This window comes from Lytechinus pictus, chromosome 2 (genome assembly GCF_037042905.1).
Source record: "Lytechinus pictus isolate F3 Inbred chromosome 2, Lp3.0, whole genome shotgun sequence".
Lineage (NCBI taxonomy): Eukaryota > Metazoa > Echinodermata > Echinoidea > Temnopleuroida > Toxopneustidae > Lytechinus > Lytechinus pictus.
This window is the reverse complement of record NC_087246.1, coordinates 31,995,557-32,022,707: the sequence shown is the minus strand read 5'-3', so window position 1 is coordinate 32,022,707 and position 27,151 is coordinate 31,995,557. Positions and strand designations below refer to the sequence as shown.

General features: G+C 35.6%; 17 non-coding genes across 17 annotated transcripts; all 17 read left to right on the top strand.

Annotated features, from left to right (window-relative positions):
• The first annotated feature begins 1,211 nt into the window (after positions 1 to 1,211).
• Positions 1,212 to 1,373, top strand: LOC129255157 (U1 spliceosomal RNA). Its single transcript, XR_008583853.2, has one exon. It is a non-coding gene; the product is annotated as a U1 spliceosomal RNA (small nuclear RNA).
• Positions 1,374 to 2,619: 1,246 nt separating this feature from the next.
• Positions 2,620 to 2,781, top strand: LOC135153335 (U1 spliceosomal RNA). Its single transcript, XR_010292783.1, has one exon. It is a non-coding gene; the product is annotated as a U1 spliceosomal RNA (small nuclear RNA).
• A 1,242-nt stretch (positions 2,782 to 4,023) lies between these two features.
• Positions 4,024 to 4,185, top strand: LOC129255148 (U1 spliceosomal RNA). Its single transcript, XR_008583844.1, has one exon. It is a non-coding gene; the product is annotated as a U1 spliceosomal RNA (small nuclear RNA).
• A 1,242-nt stretch (positions 4,186 to 5,427) lies between these two features.
• Positions 5,428 to 5,589, top strand: LOC129255140 (U1 spliceosomal RNA). The gene has a single exon (XR_008583837.2). It is a non-coding gene; the product is annotated as a U1 spliceosomal RNA (small nuclear RNA).
• A 1,242-nt stretch (positions 5,590 to 6,831) lies between these two features.
• On the top strand, positions 6,832 to 6,993 carry LOC135153391 (U1 spliceosomal RNA). The gene has a single exon (XR_010292845.1). It is a non-coding gene; the product is annotated as a U1 spliceosomal RNA (small nuclear RNA).
• A 1,243-nt stretch (positions 6,994 to 8,236) lies between these two features.
• Positions 8,237 to 8,398, top strand: LOC135153390 (U1 spliceosomal RNA). The gene has a single exon (XR_010292844.1). It is a non-coding gene; the product is annotated as a U1 spliceosomal RNA (small nuclear RNA).
• A 1,243-nt stretch (positions 8,399 to 9,641) lies between these two features.
• On the top strand, positions 9,642 to 9,802 carry LOC135153353 (U1 spliceosomal RNA). The gene has a single exon (XR_010292802.1). It is a non-coding gene; the product is annotated as a U1 spliceosomal RNA (small nuclear RNA).
• Positions 9,803 to 11,046: 1,244 nt separating this feature from the next.
• LOC135153352 (U1 spliceosomal RNA) lies at positions 11,047 to 11,207 on the top strand. The gene has a single exon (XR_010292801.1). It is a non-coding gene; the product is annotated as a U1 spliceosomal RNA (small nuclear RNA).
• Positions 11,208 to 12,451: 1,244 nt separating this feature from the next.
• LOC135153389 (U1 spliceosomal RNA) lies at positions 12,452 to 12,613 on the top strand. Its single transcript, XR_010292843.1, has one exon. It is a non-coding gene; the product is annotated as a U1 spliceosomal RNA (small nuclear RNA).
• Positions 12,614 to 13,856: 1,243 nt separating this feature from the next.
• LOC135153388 (U1 spliceosomal RNA) lies at positions 13,857 to 14,018 on the top strand. Its single transcript, XR_010292842.1, has one exon. It is a non-coding gene; the product is annotated as a U1 spliceosomal RNA (small nuclear RNA).
• Positions 14,019 to 15,262: 1,244 nt separating this feature from the next.
• Positions 15,263 to 15,424, top strand: LOC135153387 (U1 spliceosomal RNA). Its single transcript, XR_010292841.1, has one exon. It is a non-coding gene; the product is annotated as a U1 spliceosomal RNA (small nuclear RNA).
• A 1,243-nt stretch (positions 15,425 to 16,667) lies between these two features.
• On the top strand, positions 16,668 to 16,829 carry LOC135153386 (U1 spliceosomal RNA). The gene has a single exon (XR_010292840.1). It is a non-coding gene; the product is annotated as a U1 spliceosomal RNA (small nuclear RNA).
• Positions 16,830 to 18,072: 1,243 nt separating this feature from the next.
• On the top strand, positions 18,073 to 18,234 carry LOC135153385 (U1 spliceosomal RNA). Its single transcript, XR_010292839.1, has one exon. It is a non-coding gene; the product is annotated as a U1 spliceosomal RNA (small nuclear RNA).
• A 1,243-nt stretch (positions 18,235 to 19,477) lies between these two features.
• LOC135153384 (U1 spliceosomal RNA) lies at positions 19,478 to 19,639 on the top strand. Its single transcript, XR_010292838.1, has one exon. It is a non-coding gene; the product is annotated as a U1 spliceosomal RNA (small nuclear RNA).
• Positions 19,640 to 20,882: 1,243 nt separating this feature from the next.
• LOC135153383 (U1 spliceosomal RNA) lies at positions 20,883 to 21,044 on the top strand. The gene has a single exon (XR_010292837.1). It is a non-coding gene; the product is annotated as a U1 spliceosomal RNA (small nuclear RNA).
• A 1,243-nt stretch (positions 21,045 to 22,287) lies between these two features.
• LOC135153382 (U1 spliceosomal RNA) lies at positions 22,288 to 22,449 on the top strand. The gene has a single exon (XR_010292836.1). It is a non-coding gene; the product is annotated as a U1 spliceosomal RNA (small nuclear RNA).
• A 1,243-nt stretch (positions 22,450 to 23,692) lies between these two features.
• On the top strand, positions 23,693 to 23,854 carry LOC135153381 (U1 spliceosomal RNA). Its single transcript, XR_010292835.1, has one exon. It is a non-coding gene; the product is annotated as a U1 spliceosomal RNA (small nuclear RNA).
• Positions 23,855 to 27,151: the final 3,297 nt, after the last annotated feature.

Below are 27,151 nucleotides of genomic sequence, written 5' to 3'. Positions count from 1 at the left end.
TGACAACAAATGATTCCATGGTTTTAAGAATTAATTCATCTCTTAATTTTGTTCACTTCAACCATTTCAGGTATTAGGTCTATATGCATGAATTTTCGAACCATTGGATTCTTCATTTCTTTTTGGAATGGGATTGCTATCCCTTTAATAAAAGCTCGGGTTTTAATCAGCGTAACAATAATAGTATATTCCTTTAGTGCGAAATGTATGTCGAAATATACTTGGCTAAGTTTTGAAAGATTTGGATTAAAATTTGAAAGATTGATTTTCCAGCTAATTGGCTCGCTCATTATACTAGGTCGCAAGTTTCCGATAAAAAGCACCCTAAAGTAGTTTTCTCATTGAAACAACCTCTGTAAAAACATCTTTTAAGGTAATCCTACCAAATAATACATACTGCAACTTGGCGTATTTCAAAACCTATTGGTCCATCGTTGTTTCGTTTCCGGTATGAGCATTAGTTACTGGTAAAAAGTTGCATTACGCTTCTTATCTAAAAATAAATAACTCGTTTAAAGCGTCAGCATGAACCAACCAATGTTTTTCGTCACATTTTTTTTCGAAAAATGGGTAAAAATCACGGTGCATGGTCATTTCCTTTGGGTCACTTTCAGGCTATTGACGACTGATTCAATGGCTGAGCTAGTTTCAACTTTGTGGTGTTTTTTTTTCGCCTAATATGGAAAGATATAATCATGGTAACTTTATTGAGATATTAAAGCATCACACATTTCATTCTAAAATGGGACAAAAGATTCAGGGTCTGCTACAAACTACAGATCTTTGTTACGAAATATTTAATAGATCAATGTATGATTTTGCCAAAGTATGATGACGACCAATAAAAGAAAGGTTGACCCTATAACAGGATGCGAGTAAGCTTTCATCGTTGTAACGCTTTTGTCATTATAATCTACGACGTCAGTAGAGTTATTGTCAAGTTCATGAATATTCATATCCTTACTTTTTCAGATTTTGCCTGCAATTTTGTACTGGTTATTAAACTTAAATCATTAGATTACATGAATACGTCATTAATTTCGCTCCAGAGAGTAACACAGAGATTTGAGGTTTCTAATTCTCAAAATTTGACAAAAATTCTACAGACCCATCAAATCATGTGACTGTTTTCTCTTTGTAGAGTGAGATGATTAACTGCTTTATATCGCAGATAAGATTTGATCAAGTACGGTGACCGATGAATGGAGAGCATACTTACCTGGCGCAGAGGTCGCATTGATCAAGAAGGATGCACCCCCAGGGCGAGGCTTGCCATTGCACTCCGGCTTGCTGAACCTTGCGATTCCCCCAAACGTGGGGAACTCGGGCGTACAATTTATGATAGCGGAGATCTGCGTTCGCGCTATCTCCTACAATTCAACCAATGCAAAGAAAGATAATAGAATGACAACAAATGATTCCATGGTTTTAAGAATTAATTCATCTCTTAATTTTGTTCATTTCAACCATTTCAGGTATTAGGTCTATATGCATGAATTTTCGAACCATTGGATTCTTGATTTCTTTTTGGAATGGGATTGCTATCCCTTTAATAAAAGCTCGGGTTTTAATCAGCGTAACAATAATAGTATATTCCTTTAGTGCGAAATGTATGTCGAAATATACTTGGCTAAGTTTTGAAAGATTTGGATTAAAATTTGAAAGATTGATTTTCCAGCTAATTGGCTCGCTCATTATACTAGGTCGCAAGTTTCCGATAAAAAGCACCCTAAAGTAGTTTTCTCATTGAAACAACCTCTGTAAAAACATCTTTTAAGGTAATCCTACCAAATAATACATACTGCAACTTGGCGTATTTCAAAACCTATTGGTCCATCGTTGTTTCGTTTCCGGTATGAGCATTAGTTACTGGTAAAAAGTTGCATTACGCTTCTTATCTAAAAATAAATAACTCGTTTAAAGCGTCAGCATGAACCAACCAATGTTTTTCGTCACATTTTTTTTCAAAAAATGGGTAAAAATCACGGTGCATGGTCATTTCCTTTGGGTCACTTTCAGGCTATTGACGACTGAATCAATGGCTGAGCTAGTTTCAACTTTGTGGTGTTTTTTTTTTTTGGCTTAATATGGAAAGATATAATCATGGTAACTTTATTGAGATATTAAAGCATCACACATTTCATTCTAAAATGGGACAAAAGATTCAGGGTCTGCTACAAACTACAGATCTTTGTTACGAAATATTTAATAGATCAATGTATGATTTTGCCAAAGTATGATGACGACCAATAAAAGAAAGGTTGACCCTATAACAGGATGCGAGTAAGCTTTCATCGTTGTAACGCTTTTGTCATTATAATCTACGACGTCAGTAGAGTTATTGTCAAGTTCATGAATATTCATATCCTTACTTTTTCAGATTTTGCCTGCAATTTTGTACTGGTTATTAAACTTAAATCATTAGATTACATGAATACGTCATTAATTTCGCTCCAGAGAGTAACACAGAGATTTGAGGTTTCTAATTCTCAAAATTTGACAAAAATTCTACAGACCCATCAAATCATGTGACTGTTTTCTCTTTGTAGAGTGAGATGATTAACTGCTTTATATCGCAGATAAGATTTGATCAAGTACGGTGACCGATGAATGGAGAGCATACTTACCTGGCGCAGGGGTCGCATTGATCAAGAAGGATGCACCCCCAGGGCGAGGCTTGCCATTGCACTCCGGCTTGCTGAACCTTGCGATTCCCCCAAACGTGGGGAACTCGGGCGTACAATTTATGATAGCGGAGATCTGCGTTCGCGCTATCTCCTACAATTCAACCAATGCAAAGAAAGATAATAGAATGACAACAAATGATTCCATGGTTTTAAGAATTAATTCATCTCTTAATTTTGTTCATTTCAACCATTTCAGGTATTAGGTCTATATGCATGAATTTTCGAACCATTGGATTCTTCATTTCTTTTTGGAATGGGATTTTATCCCTTTAATAAAAGCTCGGGTTTTAATCAGCGTAACAATAATAGTATATTCCTTTAGTGCGAAATGTATGTCGAAATATACTTGGCTAAGTTTTGAAAGATTTGGATTAAAATTTGAAAGATTGATTTTCCAGCTAATTGGCTCGCTCATTATACTAGGTCGCAAGTTTCCGATAAAAAGCACCCTAAAGTAGTTTTCTCATTGAAACAACCTCTGTAAAAACATCTTTTAAGGTAATCCTACCAAATAATACATACTGCAACTTGGCGTATTTCAAAACCTATTGGTCCATCGTTGTTTCGTTTCCGGTATGAGCATTAGTTACTGGTAAAAAGTTGCATTACGCTTCTTATCTAAAAATAAATAACTCGTTAAAAGCGTCAGCATGAACCAACCAATGTTTTTCGTCACATTTTTTTTCAAAAAATGGGTAAAAATCACGGTGCATGGTCATTTCCTTTGGGTCACTTTCAGGCTATTGACGACTGATTCAATGGCTGAGCTAGTTTCAACTTTGTGGTGTTTTTTTTTCGCCTAATATGGAAAGATATAATCATGGTAACTTTATTGAGATATTAAAGCATCACACATTTCATTCTAAAATGGGACAAAAGATTCAGGGTCTGCTACAAACTACAGATCTTTGTTACGAAATATTTAATAGATCAATGTATGATTTTGCCAAAGTATGATGACGACCAATAAAAGAAAGGTTGACCCTATAACAGGATGCGAGTAAGCTTTCATCGTTGTAACGCTTTTGTCATTATAATCTACGACGTCAGTAGAGTTATTGTCAAGTTCATGAATATTCATATCCTTACTTTTTCAGATTTTGCCTGCAATTTTGTACTGGTTATTAAACTTAAATCATTAAATTACATGAATACGTCATTAATTTCGCTCCAGAGAGTAACACAGAGATTTGAGGTTTCTAATTCTCAAAATTTGACAAAAATTCTACAGACCCATCAAATCATGTGACTGTTTTCTCTTTGTAGAGTGAGATGATTAACTGCTTTATATCGCAGATAAGATTTGATCAAGTACGGTGACCGATGAATGGAGAGCATACTTACCTGGCGCAGGGGTCGCATTGATCAAGAAGGATGCACCCCCAGGGCGAGGCTTGCCATTGCACTCCGGCTTGCTGAACCTTGCGATTCCCCCAAACGTGGGGAACTCGGGCGTACAATTTATGATAGCGGAGATCTGCGTTCGCGCTATCTCCTACAATTCAACCAATGCAAAGAAAGATAATAGAATGACAACAAATGATTCCATGGTTTTAAGAATTAATTCATCTCTTAATTTTGTTCATTTCAACCATTTCAGGTATTAGGTCTATATGCATGAATTTTCGAACCATTGGATTCTTCATTTCTTTTTGGAATGGGATTGCTATCCCTTTAATAAAAGCTCGGGTTTTAATCAGCGTAACAATAATAGTATATTCCTTTAGTGCGAAATGTATGTCGAAATATACTTGGCTAAGTTTTGAAAGATTTGGATTAAAATTTGAAAGATTGATTTTCCAGCTAATTGGCTCGCTCATTATACTAGGTCGCAAGTTTCCGATAAAAAGCACCCTAAAGTAGTTTTCTCATTGAAACAACCTCTGTAAAAACATTTTTTAAGGTAATCCTACCAAATAATACATACTGCAACTTGGCGTATTTCAAAACATATTGGTCCATCGTTGTTTCGTTTCCGGTATGAGCATTAGTTACTGGTAAAAAGTTGCATTACGCTTCTTATCTAAAAATAAATAACTCGTTTAAAGCGTCAGCATGAACCAACCAATGTTTTTCGTCACATTTTTTTTCGAAAAATGGGTAAAAATCACGGTGCATGGTCATTTCCTTTGGGTCACTTTCAGGCTATAGACGACTGATTCAATGGCTGAGCTAGTTTCAACTTTGTGGTGTTTTTTTTCGCCTAATATGGAAAGATATAATCATGGTAACTTTATTGAGATATTAAAGCATCACACATTTCATTCTAAAATGGGACAAAAGATTCAGGGTCTGCTACAAACTAGAGATCTTTGTTACGAAATATTTAATAGATCAATGTATGATTTTGCCAAAGTATGATGACGACCAATAAAAGAAAGGTTGACCCTATAACAGGATGCGAGTAAGCTTTCATCGTTGTAACGCTTTTGTCATTATAATCTACGACGTCAGTAGAGTTATTGTCAAGTTCATGAATATTCATATCCTTACTTTTTCAGATTTTGCCTGCAATTTTGTACTGGTTATTAAACTTAGATAATTAAATTACATGAATACGTCATTAATTTCGCTCCAGAGAGTAACACAGAGATTTGAGGTTTCTAATTCTCAAAATTTGACAAAAATTCTACAGACCCATCAAATCATGTGACTGTTTTCTCTTTGTAGAGTGAGATGATTAACTGCTTTATATCGCAGATAAGATTTGATCAAGTACGGTGACCGATGAATGGAGAGCATACTTACCTGGCGCAGGGGTCGCATTGATCAAGAAGGATGCACCCCCAGGGCGAGGCTTGCCATTGCACTCCGGCTTGCTGAACCTTGCGATTCCCCCAAACGTGGGGAACTCGGGCGTACAATTTATGATAGCGGAGATCTGCGTTCGCGCTATCTCCTACAATTCAACCAATGCAAAGAAAGATAATAGAATGACAACAAATGATTACATGGTTTTAAGAATTAATTCATCTCTTAATTTTGTTCATTTCAACCATTTCAGGTATTAGGTCTATATGCATGAATTTTCGAACCATTGGATTCTTGATTTCTTTTTGGAATGGGATTGCTATCCCTTTAATAAAAGCTCGAGTTTTAATCAGCGTAACAATAATAGTATATTCCTTTAGTGCGAAATGTATGTCGAAATATACTTGGCTAAGTTTTGAAAGATTTGGATTAAAATTTGAAAGATTGATTTTCCAGCTAATTGGCTCGCTCATTATACTAGGTCGCAAGTTTCCGATAAAAAGCACCCTAAAGTAGTTTTCTCATTGAAACAACCTCTGTAAAAACATCTTTTAAGGTAATCCTACCAAATAATACATACTGCAACTTGGCGTATTTCAAAACCTATTGGTCCATCGTTGTTTCGTTTCCGGTATGAGCATTAGTTACTGGTAAAAAGTTGCATTACGCTTCTTATCTAAAAATAAATAACTCGTTAAAAGCGTCAGCATGAACCAACCAATGTTTTTCGTCACATTTTTTTCAAAAAATGGGTAAAAATCACGGTGCATGGTCATTTCCTTTGGGTCACTTTCAGGCTATTGACGACTGATTCAATGGCTGAGCTAGTTTCAACTTTGTGGTGTTTTTTTTTCGCCTAATATGGAAAGATATAATCATGGTAACTTTATTGAGATATTAAAGCATCACACATTTCATTCTAAAATGGGACAAAAGATTCAGGGTCTGCTACAAACTACAGATCTTTGTTACGAAATATTTAATAGATCAATGTATGATTTTGCCAAAGTATGATGACGACCAATAAAAGAAAGGTTGACCCTATAACAGGATGCGAGTAAGCTTTCATCGTTGTAACGCTTTTGTCATTATAATCTACGACGTCAGTAGAGTTATTGTCAAGTTCATGAATATTCATATCCTTACTTTTTCAGATTTTGCCTGCAATTTTGTACTGGTTATTAAACTTAAATAATTAAATTACATGAATACGTCATTAATTTCGCTCCAGAGAGTAACACAGAGATTTGAGGTTTCTAATTCTCAAAATTTGACAAAAATTCTACAGACCCATCAAATCATGTGACTGTTTTCTCTTTGTAGAGTGAGATGATTAACTGCTTTATATCGCAGATAAGATTTGATCAAGTACGGTGACCGATGAATGGAGAGCATACTTACCTGGCGCAGGGGTCGCATTGATCAAGAAGGATGCACCCCCAGGGCGAGGCTTGCCATTGCACTCCGGCTTGCTGAACCTTGCGATTCCCCCAAACGTGGGGAACTCGGGCGTACAATTTATGATAGCGGAGATCTGCGTTCGCGCTATCTCCTACAATTCAACCAATGCAAAGAAAGATAATAGAATGACAACAAATGATTCCATGGTTTTAAGAATTAATTCATCTCTTAATTTTGTTCATTTCAACCATTTCAGGTATTAGGTCTATATGCATGAATTTTCGAACCATTGGATTCTTCATTTCTTTTTGGAATTGGATTGCTATCCCTTTAATAAAAGCTCGAGTTTTAATCAGCGTAACAATAATAGTATATTCCTTTAGTGCGAAATGTATGTCGAAATATACTTGGCTAAGTTTTGAAAGATTTGGATTAAAATTTGAAAGATTGATTTTCCAGCTAATTGGCTCGCTCATTATACTAGGTCGCAAGTTTCCGATAAAAAGCACCCTAAAGTAGTTTTCTCATTGAAACAACCTCTGTAAAAACATCTTTTAAGGTAATCCTACCAAATAATACATACTGCAACTTGGCGTATTTCAAAACCTATTGGTCCATCGTTGTTTCGTTTCCGGTATGAGCATTAGTTACTGGTAAAAAGTTGCATTACGCTTCTTATCTAAAAATAAATAACTCGTTTAAAGCGTCAGCATGAACCAACCAATGTTTTTCGTCACATTTTTTTTCGAAAAATGGGTAAAAATCACGGTGCATGGTCATTTCCTTTGGGTCACTTTCAGGCTATTGACGACTGATTCAATGGCTGAGCTAGTTTCAACTTTGTGGTGTTTTTTTTTCGCCTAATATGGAAAGATATAATCATGGTAACTTTATTGAGATATTAAAGCATCACACATTTCATTCTAAAATGGGACAAAAGATTCAGGGTCTGCTACAAACTAGAGATCTTTGTTACGAAATATTTAATAGATCAATGTATGATTTTGCCAAAGTATGATGACGACCAATAAAAGAAAGGTTGACCCTATAACAGGATGCGAGTAAGCTTTCATCGTTGTAACGCTTTTGTCATTATAATCTACGACGTCAGTAGAGTTATTGTCAAGTTCATGAATATTCATATCCTTACTTTTTCAGATTTTGCCTGCAATTTTGTACTGGTTATTAAACTTAAATAATTAAATTACATGAATACGTCATTAATTTCGCTCCAGAGAGTAACACAGAGATTTGAGGTTTCTAATTCTCAAAATTTGACAAAAATTCTACAGACCCATCAAATCATGTGACTGTTTTCTCTTTGTAGAGTGAGATGATTAACTGCTTTATATCGCAGATAAGATTTGATCAAGTACGGTGACCGATGAATGGAGAGCATACTTACCTGGCGCAGGGGTCGCATTGATCAAGAAGGATGCACCCCCAGGGCGAGGCTTGCCATTGCACTCCGGCTTGCTGAACCTTGCGATTCCCCCAAACGTGGGGAACTCGGGCGTACAATTTATGATAGCGGAGATCTGCGTTCGCGCTATCTCCTACAATTCAACCAATGCAAAGAAAGATAATAGAATGACAACAAATGATTCCATGGTTTTAAGAATTAATTCATCTCTTAATTTTGTTCATTTCAACCATTTCAGGTATTAGGTCTATATGCATGAATTTTCGAACCATTGGATTCTTCATTTCTTTTTGGAATGGGATTGCTATCCCTTTAATAAAAGCTCGGGTTTTAATCAGCGTAACAATAATAGTATATTCCTTTAGTGCGAAATGTATGTCGAAATATACTTGGCTAAGTTTTGAAAGATTTGGATTAAAATTTGAAAGATTGATTTTCCAGCTAATTGGCTCGCTCATTATACTAGGTCGCAAGTTTCCGATAAAAAGCACCCTAAAGTAGTTTTCTCATTGAAACAACCTCTGTAAAAACATCTTTTAAGGTAATCCTACCAAATAATACATACTGCAACTTGGCGTATTTCAAAACCTATTGGTCCATCGTTGTTTCGTTTCCGGTATGAGCATTAGTTACTGGTAAAAAGTTGCATTACGCTTCTTATCTAAAAATAAATAACTCGTTTAAAGCGTCAGCATGAACCAACCAATGTTTTTCGTCACATTTTTTTTCGAAAAATGGGTAAAAATCACGGTGCATGGTCATTTCCTTTGGGTCACTTTCAGGCTATAGACGACTGATTCAATGGCTGAGCTAGTTTCAACTTTGTGGTGTTTTTTTTTCGCCTAATATGGAAAGATATAATCATGGTAACTTTATTGAGATATTAAAGCATCACACATTTCATTCTAAAATGGGACAAAAGATTAAGGGTCTGCTACAAACTAGAGATCTTTGTTACGAAATATTTAATAGATCAATGTATGATTTTGCCAAAGTATGACGACGACCAATAAAAGAAAGGTTGACCCTATAACAGGATGCGAGTAAGCTTTCATCGTTGTAACGCTTTTGTCATTATAATCTACGACGTCAGTAGAGTTATTGTCAAGTTCATGAATATTCATATCCTTACTTTTTCAGATTTTGCCTGCAATTTTGTACTGGTTATTAAACTTAAATCATTAAATTACATGAATACGTCATTAATTTCGCTCCAGAGAGTAACACAGAGATTTGAGGTTTCTAATTCTCAAAATTTGACAAAAATTCTACAGACCCATCAAATCATGTGACTGTTTTCTCTTTGTAGAGTGAGATGATTAACTGCTTTATATCGCAGATAAGATTTGATCAAGTACGGTGACCGATGAATGGAGAGCATACTTACCTGGCGCAGGGGTCGCATTGATCAAGAAGGATGCACCCCCAGGGCGAGGCTTGCCATTGCACTCCGGCTTGCTGAACCTTGCGATTCCCCCAAACGTGGGGAACTCGGGCGTACAATTTATGATAGCGGAGATCTGCGTTCGCGCTATCTCATACAATTCAACCAATGCAAAGAAAGATAATAGAATGACAACAAATGATTCCATGGTTTTAAGAATTAATTCATCTCTTAATTTTGTTCATTTCAACCATTTCAGGTATTAGGTCTATATGCATGAATTTTCGAACCATTGGATTCTTCATTTCTTTTTGGAATGGGATTGCTATCCCTTTAATAAAAGCTCGGGTTTTAATCAGCGTAACAATAATAGTATATTCCTTTAGTGCGAAATGTATGTCGAAATATACTTGGCTAAGTTTTGAAAGATTTGGATTAAAATTTGAAAGATTGATTTTCCAGCTAATTGGCTCGCTCATTATACTAGGTCGCAAGTTTCCGATAAAAAGCACCCTAAAGTAGTTTTCTCATTGAAACAACCTCTGTAAAAACATCTTTTAAGGTAATCCTACCAAATAATACATACTGCAACTTGGCGTATTTCAAAACCTATTGGTCCATCGTTGTTTCGTTTCCGGTATGAGCATTAGTTACTGGTAAAAAGTTGCATTACGCTTCTTATCTAAAAATAAATAACTCGTTTAAAGCGTCAGCATGAACCAACCAATGTTTTTCGTCACATTTTTTTTCGAAAAATGGGTAAAAATCACGGTGCATGGTCATTTCCTTTGGGTCACTTTCAGGCTATAGACGACTGATTCAATGGCTGAGCTAGTTTCAACTTTGTGGTGTTTTTTTTTCGCCTAATATGGAAAGATATAATCATGGTAACTTTATTGAGATATTAAAGCATCACACATTTCATTCTAAAATGGGACAAAAGATTCAGGGTCTGCTACAAACTACAGATCTTTGTTACGAAATATTTAATAGATCAATGTATGATTTTGCCAAAGTATGATGACGACCAATAAAAGAAAGGTTGACCCTATAACAGGATGCGAGTAAGCTTTCATCGTTGTAACGCTTTTGTCATTATAATCTACGACGTCAGTAGAGTTATTGTCAAGTTCATGAATATTCATATCCTTACTTTTTCAGATTTTGCCTGCAATTTTGTACTGGTTATTAAACTTAAATCATTAAATTACATGAATACGTCATTAATTTCGCTCCAGAGAGTAACACAGAGATTTGAGGTTTCTAATTCTCAAAATTTGACAAAAATTCTACAGACCCATCAAATCATGTGACTGTTTTCTCTTTGTAGAGTGAGATGATTAACTGCTTTATATCGCAGATAAGATTTGATCAAGTACGGTGACCGATGAATGGAGAGCATACTTACCTGGCGCAGGGGTCGCATTGATCAAGAAGGATGCACCCCCAGGGCGAGGCTTGCCATTGCACTCCGGCTTGCTGAACCTTGCGATTCCCCCAAACGTGGGGAACTCGGGCGTACAATTTATGATAGCGGAGATCTGCGTTCGCGCTATCTCATACAATTCAACCAATGCAAAGAAAGATAATAGAATGACAACAAATGATTCCATGGTTTTAAGAATTAATTCATCTCTTAATTTTGTTCATTTCAACCATTTCAGGTATTAGGTCTATATGCATGAATTTTCGAACCATTGGATTCTTCATTTCTTTTTGGAATGGGATTGCTATCCCTTTAATAAAAGCTCGGGTTTTAATCAGCGTAACAATAATAGTATATTCCTTTAGTGCGAAATGTATGTCGAAATATACTTGGCTAAGTTTTGAAAGATTTGGATTAAAATTTGAAAGATTGATTTTCCAGCTAATTGGCTCGCTCATTATACTAGGTCGCAAGTTTCCGATAAAAAGCACCCTAAAGTAGTTTTCTCATTGAAACAACCTCTGTAAAAACATCTTTTAAGGTAATCCTACCAAATAATACATACTGCAACTTGGCGTATTTCAAAACCTATTGGTCCATCGTTGTTTCGTTTCCGGTATGAGCATTAGTTACTGGTAAAAAGTTGCATTACGCTTCTTATCTAAAAATAAATAACTCGTTTAAAGCGTCAGCATGAACCAACCAATGTTTTTCGTCACATTTTTTTTCGAAAAATGGGTAAAAATCACGGTGCATGGTCATTTCCTTTGGGTCACTTTCAGGCTATAGACGACTGATTCAATGGCTGAGCTAGTTTCAACTTTGTGGTGTTTTTTTTTCGCCTAATATGGAAAGATATAATCATGGTAACTTTATTGAGATATTAAAGCATCACACATTTCATTCTAAAATGGGACAAAAGATTCAGGGTCTGCTACAAACTACAGATCTTTGTTACGAAATATTTAATAGATCAATGTATGATTTTGCCAAAGTATGATGACGACCAATAAAAGAAAGGTTGACCCTATAACAGGATGCGAGTAAGCTTTCATCGTTGTAACGCTTTTGTCATTATAATCTACGACGTCAGTAGAGTTATTGTCAAGTTCATGAATATTCATATCCTTACTTTTTCAGATTTTGCCTGCAATTTTGTACTGGTTATTAAACTTAAATCATTAAATTACATGAATACGTCATTAATTTCGCTCCAGAGAGTAACACAGAGATTTGAGGTTTCTAATTCTCAAAATTTGACAAAAATTCTACAGACCCATCAAATCATGTGACTGTTTTCTCTTTGTAGAGTGAGATGATTAACTGCTTTATATCGCAGATAAGATTTGATCAAGTACGGTGACCGATGAATGGAGAGCATACTTACCTGGCGCAGGGGTCGCATTGATCAAGAAGGATGCACCCCCAGGGCGAGGCTTGCCATTGCACTCCGGCTTGCTGAACCTTGCGATTCCCCCAAACGTGGGGAACTCGGGCGTACAATTTATGATAGCGGAGATCTGCGTTCGCGCTATCTCCTACAATTCAACCAATGCAAAGAAAGATAATAGAATGACAACAAATGATTCCATGGTTTTAAGAATTAATTCATCTCTTAATTTTGTTCATTTCAACCATTTCAGGTATTAGGTCTATATGCATGAATTTTCGAACCATTGGATTCTTCATTTCTTTTTGGAATGGGATTGCTATCCCTTTAATAAAAGCTCGGGTTTTAATCAGCGTAACAATAATAGTATATTCCTTTAGTGCGAAATGTATGTCGAAATATACTTGGCTAAGTTTTGAAAGATTTGGATTAAAATTTGAAAGATTGATTTTCCAGCTAATTGGCTCGCTCATTATACTAGGTCGCAAGTTTCCGATAAAAAGCACCCTAAAGTAGTTTTCTCATTGAAACAACCTCTGTAAAAACATCTTTTAAGGTAATCCTACCAAATAATACATACTGCAACTTGGCGTATTTCAAAACCTATTGGTCCATCGTTGTTTCGTTTCCGGTATGAGCATTAGTTACTGGTAAAAAGTTGCATTACGCTTCTTATCTAAAAATAAATAACTCGTTAAAAGCGTCAGCATGAACCAACCAATGTTTTTCGTCACATTTTTTTTCGAAAAATGGGTAAAAATCACGGTGCATGGTCATTTCCTTTGGGTCACTTTCAGGCTATTGACGACTGATTCAATGGCTGAGCTAGTTTCAACTTTGTGGTGTTTTTTTTTCGCCTAATATGGAAAGATATAATCATGGTAACTTTATTGAGATATTAAAGCATCACACATTTCATTCTAAAATGGGACAAAAGATTCAGGGTCTGCTACAAACTACAGATCTTTGTTACGAAATATTTAATAGATCAATGTATGATTTTGCCAAAGTATGATGACGACCAATAAAATAAAGGTTGACCCTATAACAGGATGCGAGTAAGCTTTCATCGTTGTAACGCTTTTGTCATTATAATCTACGACGTCAGTAGAGTTATTGTCAAGTTCATGAATATTCATATCCTTACTTTTTCAGATTTTGCCTGCAATTTTGTACTGGTTATTAAACTTAAATCATTAAATTACATGAATACGTCATTAATTTCGCTCCAGAGAGTAACACAGAGATTTGAGGTTTCTAATTCTCAAAATTTGACAAAAATTCTACAGACCCATCAAATCATGTGACTGTTTTCTCTTTGTAGAGTGAGATGATTAACTGCTTTATATCGCAGATAAGATTTGATCAAGTACGGTGACCGATGAATGGAGAGCATACTTACCTGGCGCAGGGGTCGCATTGATCAAGAAGGATGCACCCCCAGGGCGAGGCTTGCCATTGCACTCCGGCTTGCTGAACCTTGCGATTCCCCCAAACGTGGGGAACTCGGGCGTACAATTTATGATAGCGGAGATCTGCGTTCGCGCTATCTCCTACAATTCAACCAATGCAAAGAAAGATAATAGAATGACAACAAATGATTCCATGGTTTTAAGAATTAATTCATCTCTTAATTTTGTTCATTTCAACCATTTCAGGTATTAGGTCTATATGCATGAATTTTCGAACCATTGGATTCTTCATTTCTTTTTGGAATGGGATTGCTATCCCTTTAATAAAAGCTCGGGTTTTAATCAGCGTAACAATAATAGTATATTCCTTTAGTGCGAAATGTATGTCGAAATATACTTGGCTAAGTTTTGAAAGATTTGGATTAAAATTTGAAAGATTGATTTTCCAGCTAATTGGCTCGCTCATTATACTAGGTCGCAAGTTTCCGATAAAAAGCACCCTAAAGTAGTTTTCTCATTGAAACAACCTCTGTAAAAACATCTTTTAAGGTAATCCTACCAAATAATACATACTGCAACTTGGCGTATTTCAAAACCTATTGGTCCATCGTTGTTTCGTTTCCGGTATGAGCATTAGTTACTGGTAAAAAGTTGCATTACGCTTCTTATCTAAAAATAAATAACTCGTTTAAAGCGTCAGCATGAACCAACCAATGTTTTTCGTCACATTTTTTTTCGAAAAATGGGTAAAAATCACGGTGCATGGTCATTTCCTTTGGGTCACTTTCAGGCTATAGACGACTGATTCAATGGCTGAGCTAGTTTCAACTTTGTGGTGTTTTTTTTTTCGCCTAATATGGAAAGATATAATCATGGTAACTTTATTGAGATATTAAAGCATCACACATTTCATTCTAAAATGGGACAAAAGATTCAGGGTCTGCTACAAACTAGAGATCTTTGTTACGAAATATTTAATAGATCAATGTATGATTTTGCCAAAGTATGATGACGACCAATAAAAGAAAGGTTGACCCTATAACAGGATGCGAGTAAGCTTTCATCGTTGTAACGCTTTTGTCATTATAATCTACGACGTCAGTAGAGTTATTGTCAAGTTCATGAATATTCATATCCTTACTTTTTCAGATTTTGCCTGCAATTTTGTACTGGTTATTAAACTTAAATCATTAAATTACATGAATACGTCATTAATTTCGCTCCAGAGAGTAACACAGAGATTTGAGGTTTCTAATTCTCAAAATTTGACAAAAATTCTACAGACCCATCAAATCATGTGACTGTTTTCTCTTTGTAGAGTGAGATGATTAACTGCTTTATATCGCAGATAAGATTTGATCAAGTACGGTGACCGATGAATGGAGAGCATACTTACCTGGCGCAGGGGTCGCATTGATCAAGAAGGATGCACCCCCAGGGCGAGGCTTGCCATTGCACTCCGGCTTGCTGAACCTTGCGATTCCCCCAAACGTGGGGAACTCGGGCGTACAATTTATGATAGCGGAGATCTGCGTTCGCGCTATCTCCTACAATTCAACCAATGCAAAGAAAGATAATAGAATGACAACAAATGATTCCATGGTTTTAAGAATTAATTCATCTCTTAATTTTGTTCATTTCAACCATTTCAGGTATTAGGTCTATATGCATGAATTTTCGAACCATTGGATTCTTCATTTCTTTTTGGAATGGGATTGCTATCCCTTTAATAAAAGCTCGGGTTTTAATCAGCGTAACAATAATAGTATATTCCTTTAGTGCGAAATGTATGTCGAAATATACTTGGCTAAGTTTTGAAAGATTTGGATTAAAATTTGAAAGATTGATTTTCCAGCTAATTGGCTCGCTCATTATACTAGGTCGCAAGTTTCCGATAAAAAGCACCCTAAAGTAGTTTTCTCATTGAAACAACCTCTGTAAAAACATCTTTTAAGGTAATCCTACCAAATAATACATACTGCAACTTGGCGTATTTCAAAACCTATTGGTCCATCGTTGTTTCGTTTCCGGTATGAGCATTAGTTACTGGTAAAAAGTTGCATTACGCTTCTTATCTAAAAATAAATAACTCGTTAAAAGCGTCAGCATGAACCAACCAATGTTTTTCGTCACATTTTTTTTCAAAAAATGGGTAAAAATCACGGTGCATGGTCATTTCCTTTGGGTCACTTTCAGGCTATTGACGACTGATTCAATGGCTGAGCTAGTTTCAACTTTGTGGTGTTTTTTTTTCGCCTAATATGGAAAGATATAATCATGGTAACTTTATTGAGATATTAAAGCATCACACATTTCATTCTAAAATGGGACAAAAGATTCAGGGTCTGCTACAAACTACAGATCTTTGTTACGAAATATTTAATAGATCAATGTATGATTTTGCCAAAGTATGATGACGACCAATAAAATAAAGGTTGACCCTATAACAGGATGCGAGTAAGCTTTCATCGTTGTAACGCTTTTGTCATTATAATCTACGACGTCAGTAGAGTTATTGTCAAGTTCATGAATATTCATATCCTTACTTTTTCAGATTTTGCCTGCAATTTTGTACTGGTTATTAAACTTAAATCATTAAATTACATGAATACGTCATTAATTTCGCTCCAGAGAGTAACACAGAGATTTGAGGTTTCTAATTCTCAAAATTTGACAAAAATTCTACAGACCCATCAAATCATGTGACTGTTTTCTCTTTGTAGAGTGAGATGATTAACTGCTTTATATCGCAGATAAGATTTGAACAAGTACGGTGACCGATGAATGGAGAGCATACTTACCTGGCGCAGGGGTCGCATTGATCAAGAAGGATGCACCCCCAGGGCGAGGCTTGCCATTGCACTCCGGCTTGCTGAACCTTGCGATTCCCCCAAACGTGGGGAACTCGGGCGTACAATTTATGATAGCGGAGATCTGCGTTCGCGCTATCTCCTACAATTCAACCAATGCAAAGAAAGATAATAGAATGACAACAAATGATTCCATGGTTTTAAGAATTAATTCATCTCTTAATTTTGTTCATTTCAACCATTTCAGGTATTAGGTCTATATGCATGAATTTTCGAACCATTGGATTCTTCATTTCTTTTTGGAATGGGATTGCTATCCCTTTAATAAAAGCTCGGGTTTTAATCAGCGTAACAATAATAGTATATTCCTTTAGTGCGAAATGTATGTCGAAATATACTTGGCTAAGTTTTGAAAGATTTGGATTAAAATTTGAAAGATTGATTTTCCAGCTAATTGGCTCGCTCATTATACTAGGTCGCAAGTTTCCGATAAAAAGCACCCTAAAGTAGTTTTCTCATTGAAACAACCTCTGTAAAAACATCTTTTAAGGTAATCCTACCAAATAATACATACTGCAACTTGGCGTATTTCAAAACCTATTGGTCCATCGTTGTTTCGTTTCCGGTATGAGCATTAGTTACTGGTAAAAAGTTGCATTACGCTTCTTATCTAAAAATAAATAACTCGTTAAAAGCGTCAGCATGAACCAACCAATGTTTTTCGTCACATTTTTTTTCAAAAAATGGGTAAAAATCACGGTGCATGGTCATTTCCTTTGGGTCACTTTCAGGCTATTGACGACTGATTCAATGGCTGAGCTAGTTTCAACTTTGTGGTGTTTTTTTTTCGCCTAATATGGAAAGATATAATCATGGTAACTTTATTGAGATATTAAAGCATCACACATTTCATTCTAAAATGGGACAAAAGATTCAGGGTCTGCTACAAACTACAGATCTTTGTTACGAAATATTTAATAGATCAATGTATGATTTTGCCAAAGTATGATGACGACCAATAAAATAAAGGTTGACCCTATAACAGGATGCGAGTAAGCTTTCATCGTTGTAACGCTTTTGTCATTATAATCTACGACGTCAGTAGAGTTATTGTCAAGTTCATGAATATTCATATCCTTACTTTTTCAGATTTTGCCTGCAATTTTGTACTGGTTATTAAACTTAAATCATTAAATTACATGAATACGTCATTAATTTCGCTCCAGAGAGTAACACAGAGATTTGAGGTTTCTAATTCTCAAAATTTGACAAAAATTCTACAGACCCATCAAATCATGTGACTGTTTTCTCTTTGTAGAGTGAGATGATTAACTGCTTTATATCGCAGATAAGATTTGATCAAGTACGGTGACCGATGAATGGAGAGCATACTTACCTGGCGCAGGGGTCGCATTGATCAAGAAGGATGCACCCCCAGGGCGAGGCTTGCCATTGCACTCCGGCTTGCTGAACCTTGCGATTCCCCCAAACGTGGGGAACTCGGGCGTACAATTTATGATAGCGGAGATCTGCGTTCGCGCTATCTCCTACAATTCAACCAATGCAAAGAAAGATAATAGAATGACAACAAATGATTCCATGGTTTTAAGAATTAATTCATCTCTTAATTTTGTTCATTTCAACCATTTCAGGTATTAGGTCTATATGCATGAATTTTCGAACCATTGGATTCTTCATTTCTTTTTGGAATGGGATTGTTATCCCTTTAATAAAAGCTCGGGTTTTAATCAGCGTAACAATAATAGTATATTCCTTTAGTGCGAAATGTATGTCGAAATATACTTGGCTAAGTTTTGAATGATTTGGATTAAAATTTGAAAGATTGATTTTCCAGCTAATTGGCTCGCTCATTATACTAGGTCGCAAGTTTCCGATAAAAAGCACCCTAAAGTAGTTTTCTCATTGAAACAACCTCTGTAAAAACATCTTTTAAGGTAATCCTACCAAATAATACATACTGCAACTTGGCGTATTTCAAAACCTATTGGTCCATCGTTGTTTCGTTTCCGGTATGAGCATTAGTTACTGGTAAAAAGTTGCATTACGCTTCTTATCTAAAAATAAATAACTCGTTAAAAGCGTCAGCATGAACCAACCAATGTTTTTCGTCACATTTTTTTTCAAAAAATGGGTAAAAATCACGGTGCATGGTCATTTCCTTTGGGTCACTTTCAGGCTATTGACGACTGATTCAATGGCTGAGCTAGTTTCAACTTTGTGGTGTTTTTTTTTCGCCTAATATGGAAAGATATAATCATGGTAACTTTATTGAGATATTAAAGCATCACACATTTCATTCTAAAATGGGACAAAAGATTCAGGGTCTGCTACAAACTACAGATCTTTGTTACGAAATATTTAATAGATCAATGTATGATTTTGCCAAAGTATGATGACGACCAATAAAATAAAGGTTGACCCTATAACAGGATGCGAGTAAGCTTTCATCGTTGTAACGCTTTTGTCATTATAATCTACGACGTCAGTAGAGTTATTGTCAAGTTCATGAATATTCATATCCTTACTTTTTCAGATTTTGCCTGCAATTTTGTACTGGTTATTAAACTTAAATCATTAAATTACATGAATACGTCATTAATTTCGCTCCAGAGAGTAACACAGAGATTTGAGGTTTCTAATTCTCAAAATTTGACAAAAATTCTACAGACCCATCAAATCATGTGACTGTTTTCTCTTTGTAGAGTGAGATGATTAACTGCTTTATATCGCAGATAAGATTTGATCAAGTACGGTGACCGATGAATGGAGAGCATACTTACCTGGCGCAGGGGTCGCATTGATCAAGAAGGATGCACCCCCAGGGCGAGGCTTGCCATTGCACTCCGGCTTGCTGAACCTTGCGATTCCCCCAAACGTGGGGAACTCGGGCGTACAATTTATGATAGCGGAGATCTGCGTTCGCGCTATCTCCTACAATTCAACCAATGCAAAGAAAGATAATAGAATGACAACAAATGATTCCATGGTTTTAAGAATTAATTCATCTCTTAATTTTGTTCATTTCAACCATTTCAGGTATTAGGTCTATATGCATGAATTTTCGAACCATTGGATTCTTCATTTCTTTTTGGAATGGGATTGCTATCCCTTTAATAAAAGCTCGGGTTTTAATCAGCGTAACAATAATAGTATATTCCTTTAGTGCGAAATGTATGTCGAAATATACTTGGCTAAGTTTTGAAAGATTTGGATTAAAATTTGAAAGATTGATTTTCCAGCTAATTGGCTCGCTCATTATACTAGGTCGCAAGTTTCCGATAAAAAGCACCCTAAAGTAGTTTTCTCATTGAAACAACCTCTGTAAAAACATCTTTTAAGGTAATCCTACCAAATAATACATACTGCAACTTGGCGTATTTCAAAACCTATTGGTCCATCGTTGTTTCGTTTCCGGTATGAGCATTAGTTACTGGTAAAAAGTTGCATTACGCTTCTTATCTAAAAATAAATAACTCGTTTAAAGCGTCAGCATGAACCAACCAATGTTTTTCGTCACATTTTTTTTCGAAAAATGGGTAAAAATCACGGTGCATGGTCATTTCCTTTGGGTCACTTTCAGGCTATAGACGACTGATTCAATGGCTGAGCTAGTTTCAACTTTGTGGTGTTTTTTTTTCGCCTAATATGGAAAGATATAATCATGGTAACTTTATTGAGATATTAAAGCATCACACATTTCATTCTAAAATGGGACAAAAGATTCAGGGTCTGCTACAAACTACAGATCTTTGTTACGAAATATTTAATAGATCAATGTATGATTTTGCCAAAGTATGATGACGACCAATAAAAGAAAGGTTGACCCTATAACAGGATGCGAGTAAGCTTTCATCGTTGTAACGCTTTTGTCATTATAATCTACGACGTCAGTAGAGTTATTGTCAAGTTCATGAATATTCATATCCTTACTTTTTCAGATTTTGCCTGCAATTTTGTACTGGTTATTAAACTTAAATCATTAAATTACATGAATACGTCATTAATTTCGCTCCAGAGAGTAACACAGAGATTTGAGGTTTCTAATTCTCAAAATTTGACAAAAATTCTACAGACCCATCAAATCATGTGACTGTTTTCTCTTTGTAGAGTGAGATGATTAACTGCTTTATATCGCAGATAAGATTTGATCAAGTACGGTGACCGATGAATGGAGAGCATACTTACCTGGCGCAGGGGTCGCATTGATCAAGAAGGATGCACCCCCAGGGCGAGGCTTGCCATTGCACTCCGGCTTGCTGAACCTTGCGATTCCCCCAAACGTGGGGAACTCGGGCGTACAATTTATGATAGCGGAGATCTGCGTTCGCGCTATCTCCTACAATTCAACCAATGCAAAGAAAGATAATAGAATGACAACAAATGATTCCATGGTTTTAAGAATTAATTCATCTCTTAATTTTGTTCATTTCAACCATTTCAGGTATTAGGTCTATATGCATGAATTTTCGAACCATTGGATTCTTCATTTCTTTTTGGAATGGGATTGCTATCCCTTTAATAAAAGCTCGGGTTTTAATCAGCGTAACAATAATAGTATATTCCTTTAGTGCGAAATGTATGTCGAAATATACTTGGCTAAGTTTTGAAAGATTTGGATTAAAATTTGAAAGATTGATTTTCCAGCTAATTGGCTCGCTCATTATACTAGGTCGCAAGTTTCCGATAAAAAGCACCCTAAAGTAGTTTTCTCATTGAAACAACCTCTGTAAAAACATCTTTTAAGGTAATCCTACCAAATAATACATACTGCAACTTGGCGTATTTCAAAACCTATTGGTCCATCGTTGTTTCGTTTCCGGTATGAGCATTAGTTACTGGTAAAAAGTTGCATTACGCTTCTTATCTAAAAATAAATAACTCGTTAAAAGCGTCAGCATGAACCAACCAATGTTTTTCGTCACATTTTTTTTCAAAAAATGGGTAAAAATCACGCTGCATGGTCATTTCCTTTGGGTCACTTTCAGGCTATTGACGACTGATTCAATGGCTGAGCTAGTTTCAACTTTGTGGTGTTTTTTTTTCGCCTAATATGGAAAGATATAATCATGGTAACTTTATTGAGATATTAAAGCATCACACATTTCATTCTAAAATGGGACAAAAGATTCAGGGTCTGCTACAAACTACAGATCTTTGTTACGAAATATTTAATAGATCAATGTATGATTTTGCCAAAGTATGATGACGACCAATAAAATAAAGGTTGACCCTATAACAGGATGCGAGTAAGCTTTCATCGTTGTAACGCTTTTGTCATTATAATCTACGACGTCAGTAGAGTTATTGTCAAGTTCATGAATATTCATATCCTTACTTTTTCAGATTTTGCCTGCAATTTTGTACTGGTTATTAAACTTAAATCATTAAATTACATGAATACGTCATTAATTTCGCTCCAGAGAGTAACACAGAGATTTGAGGTTTCTAATTCTCAAAATTTGACAAAAATTCTACAGACCCATCAAATCATGTGACTGTTTTCTCTTTGTAGAGTGAGATGATTAACTGCTTTATATCGCAGATAAGATTTGATCAAGTACGGTGACCGATGAATGGAGAGCATACTTACCTGGCGCAGGGGTCGCATTGATCAAGAAGGATGCACCCCCAGGGCGAGGCTTGCCATTGCACTCCGGCTTGCTGAACCTTGCGATTCCCCCAAACGTGGGGAACTCGGGCGTACAATTTATGATAGCGGAGATCTGCGTTCGCGCTATCTCCTACAATTCAACCAATGCAAAGAAAGATAATAGAATGACAACAAATGATTCCATGGTTTTAAGAATTAATTCATCTCTTAATTTTGTTCATTTCAACCATTTCAGGTATTAGGTCAATATGCATGAATTTTCGAACCATTGGATTCTTCATTTCTTTTTGGAATGGGATTGCTATCCCTTTAATAAAAGCTCGGGTTTTAATCAGCGTAACAATAATAGTATATTCCTTTAGTGCGAAATGTATGTCGAAATATACTTGGCTAAGTTTTGAAAGATTTGGATTAAAATTTGAAAGATTGATTTTCCAGCTAATTGGCTCGCTCATTATACTAGGTCGCAAGTTTCCGATAAAAAGCACCCTAAAGTAGTTTTCTCATTGAAACAACCTCTGTAAAAACATCTTTTAAGGTAATCCTACCAAATAATACATACTGCAACTTGGCGTATTTCAAAACCTATTGGTCCATCGTTGTTTCGTTTCCGGTATGAGCATTAGTTACTGGTAAAAAGTTGCATTACGCTTCTTATCTAAAAATAAATAACTCGTTAAAAGCGTCAGCATGAACCAACCAATGTTTTTCGTCACATTTTTTTTCAAAAAATGGGTAAAAATCACGGTGCATGGTCATTTCCTTTGGGTCACTTTCAGGCTATTGACGACTGATTCAATGGCTGAGCTAGTTTCAACTTTGTGGTGTTTTTTTTTCGCCTAATATGGAAAGATATAATCATGGTAACTTTATTGAGATATTAAAGCATCACACATTTCATTCTAAAATGGGACAAAAGATTCAGGGTCTGCTACAAACTACAGATCTTTGTTACGAAATATTTAATAGATCAATGTATGATTTTGCCAAAGTATGATGACGACCAATAAAAGAAAGGTTGACCCTATAACAGGATGCGAGTAAGCTTTCATCGTTGTAACGCTTTTGTCATTATAATCTACGACGTCAGTAGAGTTATTGTCAAGTTCATGAATATTCATATCCTTACTTTTTCAGATTTTGCCTGCAATTTTGTACTGGTTATTAAACTTAAATCATTAAATTACATGAATACGTCATTAATTTCGCTCCAGAGAGTAACACAGAGATTTGAGGTTTCTAATTCTCAAAATTTGACAAAAATTCTACAGACCCATCAAATCATGTGACTGTTTTCTCTTTGTAGAGTGAGATGATTAACTGCTTTATATCGCAGATAAGATTTGATCAAGTACGGTGACCGATGAATGGAGAGCATACTTACCTGGCGCAGGGGTCGCATTGATCAAGAAGGATGCACCCCCAGGGCGAGGCTTGCCATTGCACTCCGGCTTGCTGAACCTTGCGATTCCCCCAAACGTGGGGAACTCGGGCGTACAATTTATGATAGCGGAGATCTGCGTTCGCGCTATCTCCTACAATTCAACCAATGCAAAGAAAGATAATAGAATGACAACAAATGATTCCATGGTTTTAAGAATTAATTCATCTCTTAATTTTGTTCATTTCAACCATTTCAGGTATTAGGTCTATATGCATGAATTTTCGAACCATTGGATTCTTCATTTCTTTTTGGAATGGGATTGCTATCCCTTTAATAAAAGCTCGGGTTTTAATCAGCGTAACAATAATAGTATATTCCTTTAGTGCGAAATGTATGTCGAAATATACTTGGCTAAGTTTTGAAAGATTTGGATTAAAATTTGAAAGATTGATTTTCCAGCTAATTGGCTCGCTCATTATACTAGGTCGCAAGTTTCCGATAAAAAGCACCCTAAAGTAGTTTTCTCATTGAAACAACCTCTGTAAAAACATCTTTTAAGGTAATCCTACCAAATAATATGAGGCGCCGAATGTACCATTATTATATAGAACAATTATTTGTTATATAATCATTATTTATTAAATAATAACTATTATTTATATATAATTTACATTTTATTTGTAAATAACTACTATTATATAAAATATCATTTCTAATTATTTATATATAATTCCAAGTAATACTTCATTATTTGTAAATAATAATAGTTCGACATTCCATTATTTATAAATAATGATTATTTGTTTTTCATTATTTATAAATAATGATTATTTGTTTTTCATTATTTACAAATAATGATTATTTGTTTTTCATTATTTATAAATAATGATTATTTGTTTTTCATTATTTATAAATAATGATTATTTGTTTTTCATTATTTATAAATAATGATTATTTGTTTTTCATTATTTACAAATAATGATTATTTGTTTTTCATTATTTATAAATAATGATTATTTGTTTTTCATTATTTATAAATAATTTGTTGAGTTTTCCATTATTTATAAATAATGATTATTTGTTAAATAATGAAAACGTCTACTTCATTATTTATAAATAATTTTTCGAGTGCACCATTATTCTCATTATTTATAAATAATCATTATTTAATGTTCGAGTTTTCCATTATTTATAAATAAAGATTATTTGTTAAATAATGAAATATCTACTTCATTATTTATAAATAATAATTTTGTTTCAATATCCCATTATTTATAAATAATCATTATTTATAAACAATTTTTACAGTTTGCCATTATATACAAATAATCATTATTTATTAAATAATGCCATTATTTATTAAATAATGCCATTATTTATTAAATAATGCCATTATTTATTAAATAATGGAAAACTCGCTATAACATGCAAATGTGGGACCGCCCATGATATGAATATTCATGATGTGATTTCCTTTTTCGTGATTTTTCTTCACAAATTTTTGTCCATTTCCTCTTCATAATGACATTTCTTGAAGCAATTTTCTAGGGATATGGTCTGATTGTAATATTCTTCATTTTCTATATAACTTCGTCTTCGTAGAAATATCAAAAAGTGTAATTTTATACGATTTTTCCTACAGTTCACAATCCCCGCGCGTGTACGGTAGGGACAACCGGTGAATCGACGGAGTGCTCTTCATCGAAATACTACGTTGGTTGGTCCCCGGAAGTGGCGGGCGGAATTTAGCCCGAATCCTCGATGGAAGTCGATCAAGTGCATATGAGCTGAGAGAGTGAAATATCAGTGTACTTGTACAGGCCCTTCTACTTTTTATAAATATTTCTTGTTGCTTTTTTTGTTAAGTTAATTTTTCCTGGTGTAGAGATAAGTTTCATTTCTAATAATGCACTTCAAATACATTTTGGAGTGTCTGTTTGAGGCGTTTGGGGCGATTTCACCCTGGCCCCAAAATGCTCGCAACGACAATACGGGGGCATGATGACCCCTAAATTTTTAAAAACTTATTTTTCTATTGAAAATTATCACAAAATTCACAAAAAGTGTGCACGAAAGCCTTCGTATTTCTTAAAACTCCGAAAAGTGCCCAAATGACAAGCTTGGTCGCTTCGCTGTGTCGCTTTCAACTTGAGAACGTTTACGCGTCTGCTCCCCCCCCCCCCTCCTCCGAAAGAAATTCTGTATACGGCCATGCTCTAAAGAGCCTGGCACATTGATTTATGTATACTTTCATTTTCATTATTTTTATCTCATTATCAACATGGCCTTACGCAGAATTTTTTCCAGGGGGGCCGGGGCCGGAGCATGACGCGCGTCAAACTTTCTAAAAAAAATCTTGAAAGCGAGACAGCCACGGGACCAAGCCCAAATGACAAGCTTTGTCGCTTCGCTGTCTCGCTTTCAACTTGAGAACGTTTACACGCGTCTGCCCCCACCCCCCGAAAGAAATTCTGTGAACAGCCATGCTCAAAAGAGCATATGGCACATTGATTTATATGTACTTTTCATTTTCATTATTTTTATCACATTATCATCATGGCCTTACACAGAATTTTTACCGGGGGGGGGGGGAGCAGCTAGGACGCGCGTAAAGTTTCTCAAAAAAATCTTGAAAGCGAGACAGCGACGCGACCAAGCTCAAATGACAAGCTTGGTCGCTTCGCTTTTTCAAGATTTTTATGAGAACGTTCACGCGCGTCCTGCTCCCCCCACCCCCCCCCCCCCGGAAAAAATTCTGCGTAAGGCCATGATGATAATGAGATAAAAATAATAAAAATGAAGTATACATAAATCAATGTGCCAGGCTCTTTAGAGCATGGCCGTATACAAAATTTCTTTCGGAGGAGGGGGGGGGGGGGAAGCAGACGCGTAAACTTTCTCAAGTTGAAAGCGACACAGCGAAGCGACCAAGCTTGTCATTTAGGCACTTTTTGGAGTTTTAAAAGTGAAATACGAAGGCTTTCGTGCACACTTTTGGTGAATTTTGTGATAATTTTCAATAGAAAAATAAGTTTTTAAAAAATTAGGGGTCATCATGCCCCCGTATTGTCGTTGCGAGCATTTTGGGGCCAGGGTGAAATCGCCCCAAACGCCTCAAACAGACACTCCAAAATGTATTTGAAGTGCATTATTAGAACTGAAACTTATCTCTACACCAGGAAAAATTAACTTAACAAAAAAAGCAACAAGAAATATTTATAAAAAGTAGAAGGGCCTGTACAATTAAGTACACTGATATTTCACTCTCTCAGCTCATATGCACTTGATCGACTTCCATCGAGGATTCAGGCTAAATTCCGCCCGCCACTTCCGGGGACCAACCAACGTAGTATTTCGATGAAGAGCACTCCGTCGATTCACCGGTTGTCCCTACGATACACGCGCGCCTATGGGGATTGTGAACTGTAGGAAAAATCGTATAAAATTACAC